Below are 6,000 nucleotides of genomic sequence, written 5' to 3'. Positions count from 1 at the left end.
GACTGGGGAAACCTGCATTCAGCTGGACCTGAAAAACACTATGTCCAGATAAACACAATCAACTTTTGGAGAAAAGTAAAAGATTCTTCATCAGACTAACAACTAAAAACATGACACTTACCTTAACAGTATGGGCTACATCAAATATATTCAAGACCGACAACAACACTTCTCACTGCTGCTAATTTTAACAAAACTAAACAAAAAGTAGAAAAAGGCAATTCACCAAGTCTTGAAAAGTAAAACTGAAAAATAGAAACACAGAATAAAGCATCCATCCAGATCTTTACCACCAACAACATAAAATCTATCTTAATTAAATGGCCAAATTCTCCAATAAATGAGCAATAATAAAGTAAGAAAAAATAAGACATTCAATTTAGGGACGCTCAAATTAACAGAGCGACATTAAACGCACCTCATTGCCTGCCGTAGCGTTCTTCGCAGCTGCACTTCACCTCAAAGGTCGGTTAATACATCGGATTTAACTTAACCAAAGTCCAATTAAAGGAAAATAAACGTTTCTAACAAATACAATGAAGAAGATTAAAATAATTCACTGTCAGTTACTGTCGCTGTGAGTTTGACGAGGTCAGCTGCTTCATTTGGTTCTGCCTAAAGTTCTCTCAGTGATCCAGTGTTTATATGATAAGATACGTGTTTAATGCAGAGAGTTGGAATTACAAGTTGGTAAGAAGCTTTTTAACAAAGGTTTGATTTAAGCTTTAAGTTCAAAGGTGAAAGAAATTTCACGTTTGATGAAGGAAGATCAAGGCTAACAAGGACATAGGTCAAAGGTCAAAATAAGGTAAGGTGAGAAAATATAATAGATATATATAATCAATCAATAAGGTGAAAATATCAGATAAAAGGGTTTTTTTGGTTATAAGGAATAAAGAGGTCAAAGGTCAAAACAAGAGTACTGTTAAATTAAAATTAAAGGGTCAAAGGTCAGATTAAACAGGTTACACAGAAAGGATCGGCAAAACTTAAACAAGGATAAAGAAATAATACATTAAACAAGGAAATAAATTAAAAGTCTGAGTTAATGAGAAATTAAACGTTTAAATCAGGTTAAGAGTTAAATTTTAAGCTTTTCTTAGTTAAACTAAATAAAATAATCAGAATAAACGATTGGAGGAAAAAAGCAAAGATGTTGTGATCAAATAGTTTGTACGGCAGAAAGAAAAACATGTTTCAGTAGATTGTATGTTGGAAACCACAGTAGACACAGTAGACTCAAATCATTGTTACTGAGGAATTCTGCCTTAAACAGTAAAGTGTTCTTTAACAGTGTGTGTGTGTCTGCAGCTGTTCTTTGTGTTGTTGCTGCATCGTTGCCTCAGGGGGAAAGTTGTGTGTGTGTTATGCAGACTAGCAGAGACTGCAGCTGTCAGCAGCCACACACACTTTCTATTCTTCAAATCAAATCACAGTGAAACATGTTCACTGACAGCTCAGCTTCAGCATCGTCTTCATGCTGTGACTGCAGCCGTTCAACTCTGTTTGTCTTTAACCCAAATCATCACAACATGCAAATATAATCATCAAAATGATGTGACTGGAAGGATGCAGCAGTCTGTGCTCCACCTTTCTCCTCCACACCTGCAGGTGGAGAACATGGATGCATGAATCTCTACAGAGTTCTTTGAATATTATCCGTCTCATCAGTTTTCAGTGAACAAAACTCCTCACAGAGCCAAAATAAGCAGTTTGTATCCAACATAACTCAGCTGGACTCTGATGCTCCGTATAACAGCCACACATGAGTCTGGATTCACTCAAAGCATTGAACAAACTTTATTGGAAATGAAGCTTTTGGACATTTGTTCTCTGATATTTGCTCTTCAGCTCGAGTCTCCATCAGTGGGAACATTTCCTGATTCAACTTTTCTTCTGTTCAAATCAAACTCCATGAGAATCAAAGTGTGAATCAGAGTCCTGATGATCAGATTCTATAGAAACATGGAGACTGTAGAGGATTTACACTCAATATGTTCATTTGTTCCCTTCAAGAAAAATCAATCATTCATCCAATAAAATCAGTCATTGATCAGTTTGATTGACAGGACAGATGATCAGAGGTGCAGAGTTTTTACCTCCATCATTAGTACAGGGACAGAAGAATGGGTGGAGTTTGTGAGTGAAGGAGCAGCCAGTAAAGGAGTAGATCAGAGCTGCAGCACCTACATCATAAAAGGAGACCAGACCCTCCTCATAATCCACAAACACCCCCACCTTCTCAGGACCAGGATGGAGACAGAGGGGGACGAGAGGGGAAGCACCAGCTTTGTACTCATTTCCATTTCTCAGCATCACAGTCCAGAAACCATCCTGAGGACTCAGTGTGACTTTTCCCTTCCTGTTGATCGACTCTGTGGCCACTCCTAAATCCCAGTCAGTCTTTCCTTTAACCTGAACCTCAAAGTAAATCTGCCTGAAGAGAAACTCTGCTCTCCTAAAACCATAACACACTGAGAAAATCTCTCTGGGTTGTCTGGAAGTTTCTTCCTCACATCACTATGATAAACTTGTTTTCCATCATCAGACAGGATGAGTTTACGATGAGCTGTATCAGGATCCAGAGTCACATCCACCTCATGCTGCTGCACCCTCTGCAGCTCTGCAGCCTCAAACAGCTTCTTCTTCATGGGTTTCCAGACTGTCTCCTCCAGCTGAGCCACAGCTCTCCCCACAGTCCCCTCATATGATGGTGGATGAACTCTGACCTCTGTCCAGTCCTTGCTGGGTGGAGCAGCTTTCAGGGAGGAGAAGCTTTGGAGGAGGTGGAGGTGGTCTTCAGAGCGTGAGAGCTGCTCCACCTCAGAGCTTCTCTCCATCAGCTCAGAGATTTCCTGTTCCAGATCTTTGATGAGACCTTCAGCCTGTTTCTCTGTAGCTTCCTGTTTGTCTTCGATCTCCTTCATGAGTTCCTTCAGGCGTCTCTCAACAGACTCCATCAGAGCCGTGAGGACCTGAACACCTTCTGCTTTCTGTCTGTCTGCAGCATCTTTACTCATCTTCACCGACTCTGTGATCTCCTGAATCTTCAGTCGTCTCTTCTGGATCATCTGCTGAATCTCAGCCTCTGTCTTCTCCAGCTCTGCCTTCTTTCCTTCATATTCTTCTCTCAGAGGAACAAACTCGTGGTTCTTGTGGTCTAAAACAGGGCAGAGCATGCAGACACATGTCTGGTCGGTCTTACAGAACAGCTGCAGAAGGTTATCGTGCTTCGTGCACATCCTGCCTTCCAGGTTCTCCACAGCATCAACCAGCTGATGTCTTTTCAGACGTTTCAGTGTCAGATGAGGCTCCAGGTGAGTCTGACAGTAGGAGGTCTGACACACCAGGCAGGACTTCAGGGCCTTCAGTCTGGTTCCAGTGCAGACGTCACAGGGAACTTCTCCTGGTTTGGCAGCTTGTTGCTCTGAGCTGCTGCTGCTGGCTTTCTGCTGAGCTTCACGTCTGAACTGAGCCACCATCTCAGAGATGAAGGTGTTGACCCTCAGCTGAGGTCGAGTGTAGAAAGTCTCTTTACACATGGGACACTGACAGCTCTGATTCATGTCCCAGTGCTGACTGATGCAGGTTTTGCAGAAGTTGTGTCCACATGGTGTAGTGACTGGATCAGTGAACACATCCAGACAGATGGAGCACAGAAACTGATCTTCAGATCGCAGATTGCTGGCAGCAGACATGTCTGCACTCTGAGGGAGAAAGAAGAGAAACATTTGATTCAAAATTCTCTTTAAATTTCATTTTACAAAGAGAGAAACAAGCGTCAGTAGTCTGAGGAGCTTGGAGAGAAAAGCGTCTGGACTTCTTTAAGTTTCTACTCATCACAGAAGCTTCTTCACCTCATCCTCAACACGGACCAAGGAATGAATACTGCACTTTTGGAAGAACTCCCTCCCCTGCAGCCTCTTATCGTCAAAGGGACGGAGGTGGAGAGGGCAAACAGCCACAGATTCCTGGGACTGCAGGTTACATCAGACCTGAGCTGGACTCTCAACACTACAGCAACTGTGAAAAAAGCCCAGCAAAGGCTTTATTTCATTCGGCTGCTCAGGAAAGCTGGCATGAACCACCACCCTCTCACCCAGGCCTACAGAGGACTGATAGACAGCATCCTCACCGCAGGCATCACTGTCTGGTATGGAAACACTACACAGACAGAGAGGAAGGCTCTGCAGAGTCATAAAGTCTGCAGAGAGGATTATGGGAACAACACTTGCATCCATGGACCTGCACATACAAAGCTGCACATACAATCTCAGACACAACAGAGCAGACAGCAGCATCACACACAGAACACGATTCTTCAACAGCTTCTTCCCCACAACTGTCAGACTGACGGCAAACAAAAACACACTGAACACTTAAAATAACACAGCACTACTTAACCTCACTTTGAATGTATCATCGGTTCACTGACCATCGGGCAATACACTCACAACAGACTTGTGAAACAGATCTGTGGAACAAATGTGCAACACTGTGAGTGCGATAAGAGGTAGAGAACTACACACTCTCTGTACATTTTCTTCTTTTTCTTTGTATATAGAAAATAGTACGACTACCCTACTCCGGACTTCATTTCTATCCTTCTGCTTTTTCTGTCTTTATATTGTTAAAGTGTGATTTGACTTGGAAAGCTCTGCACAAGTATTCCACTGTGCATGGACTGTTGGTCCTGTGTGCAAATGTCAAAATAAAAATCTTGAACCTTCAGTTGTCAGAGTAACTGGTGGAGACCCAGCAACACACTCAGACACAAACTGGTTCATCTGAAACACAAACTGAACAACGTCGTGTCTGCTGTACAGTGCAGCGTCCAGATGAACAGGATCAACAGGATGAACATCTTTTTAACAGTCGTTACAAAGATGTGAAGTTGTTTGGCTGACACAGACAAACAGTATCCCACATTCTTGATTTTTAGCTCACAAACACGTCTTATAAGGACTTATTGATCCTGAAATGTTGGAGGTTTTAGCTCTTTAAACAGTAAAGTTACAGGAGGATACAGATAATTATCAGGAAAATGTCCTCGGTTTGTTAAAACGATCCCGTCCGATAACACACGAGAACAATAAATGTATAATTTTCTGTTGTAACCCACAAACTGAACGGTCACACTCATCTTTCATGTTGTCACTAAAACATCACTCCTTCCACGTCTAGTTGGTCGTGATGGAGGCGGAGTGCGTTGGGTCCGCTTTCCCTGCCCAGCCGATGTTCCTGACGCAGGGAAACAGATCCTGTTGGGGATCCCTACCTTGGCACAACACCTGCCATGGTCTTTGCACACTCACCACAGTAAATGCATCATGTTGTCAGCTTTACAGTATCATAGTCAGAGAAACTGGTCAGGCCGCTCTCTTCCAAATGTCTACACTTCACCCTTTTACTGTCAGTGGGCTCAGAGTCCATCTAATGTGGCTCATTATCTGATGCCGTCTGCAGACCAGTGTTAGACACTGAGAGGTTGATGGCTCCGTGTCAGAGCACCGGCCTTAACGAAAAAGTTATCAATCGTTCTTTTCATCTTGTCTCATTACCCACAGCTACATCCACTCCTATCACGCTGCTCACCTCTGCTGCGACGATTCAAACAGCTGGAAAGTAAATAATTTGGAGACGGTGCGTTTGTGTCACAGTGAACAGTGAAAACAGAGACTTTCTAAAACAATGATGCATGTTAGTCATGTGATGCAGGCATGTGACCAATTAAACAAAGATAGTGGAGAGCATTATACAGCAGCAGTTTTGACAGTCCTATTAAAGATGAATATCAGTCTGCACATGCTCCACAGAGCTTTTCTTCAAATTCTTTAATTCTCTCTCGCTTTTGCAACTTTGTACTTTTGTGTTACTCGCAGCAACAACTCCACCTCATTGTTAGTCCATTTTAAAACTCGGTGCTTTTCCTCCACCTCTGCTGCGACGTTTCAAACAGCCGGAAAGTGAATCAGCGGCAGACAGAAATGAGACCGGTCA

At 42.8% G+C, this 6,000-nt stretch overlaps 1 pseudogene; it reads right to left on the bottom strand.

Annotated features, from left to right (window-relative positions):
- Positions 1 to 2,010: 2,010 nt before the first annotated feature.
- Positions 2,011 to 6,000, bottom strand: part of LOC146578226 (E3 ubiquitin-protein ligase TRIM21-like) — a 38,838-nt pseudogene continuing 34,848 nt past the window's right edge.

The sequence above is a fragment of the Mchenga conophoros genome, linkage group LG3 (assembly GCF_057382185.1).
Source record: "Mchenga conophoros isolate Kocher_MC1m ecotype Shallow Benthic linkage group LG3, M_conophoros_male_GT1.1, whole genome shotgun sequence".
Classification (NCBI taxonomy): domain Eukaryota; kingdom Metazoa; phylum Chordata; class Actinopteri; order Cichliformes; family Cichlidae; genus Mchenga; species Mchenga conophoros.
Note: the sequence above shows the minus strand (reverse complement) of the source record. Positions and strands in the feature narration are given on the sequence as shown.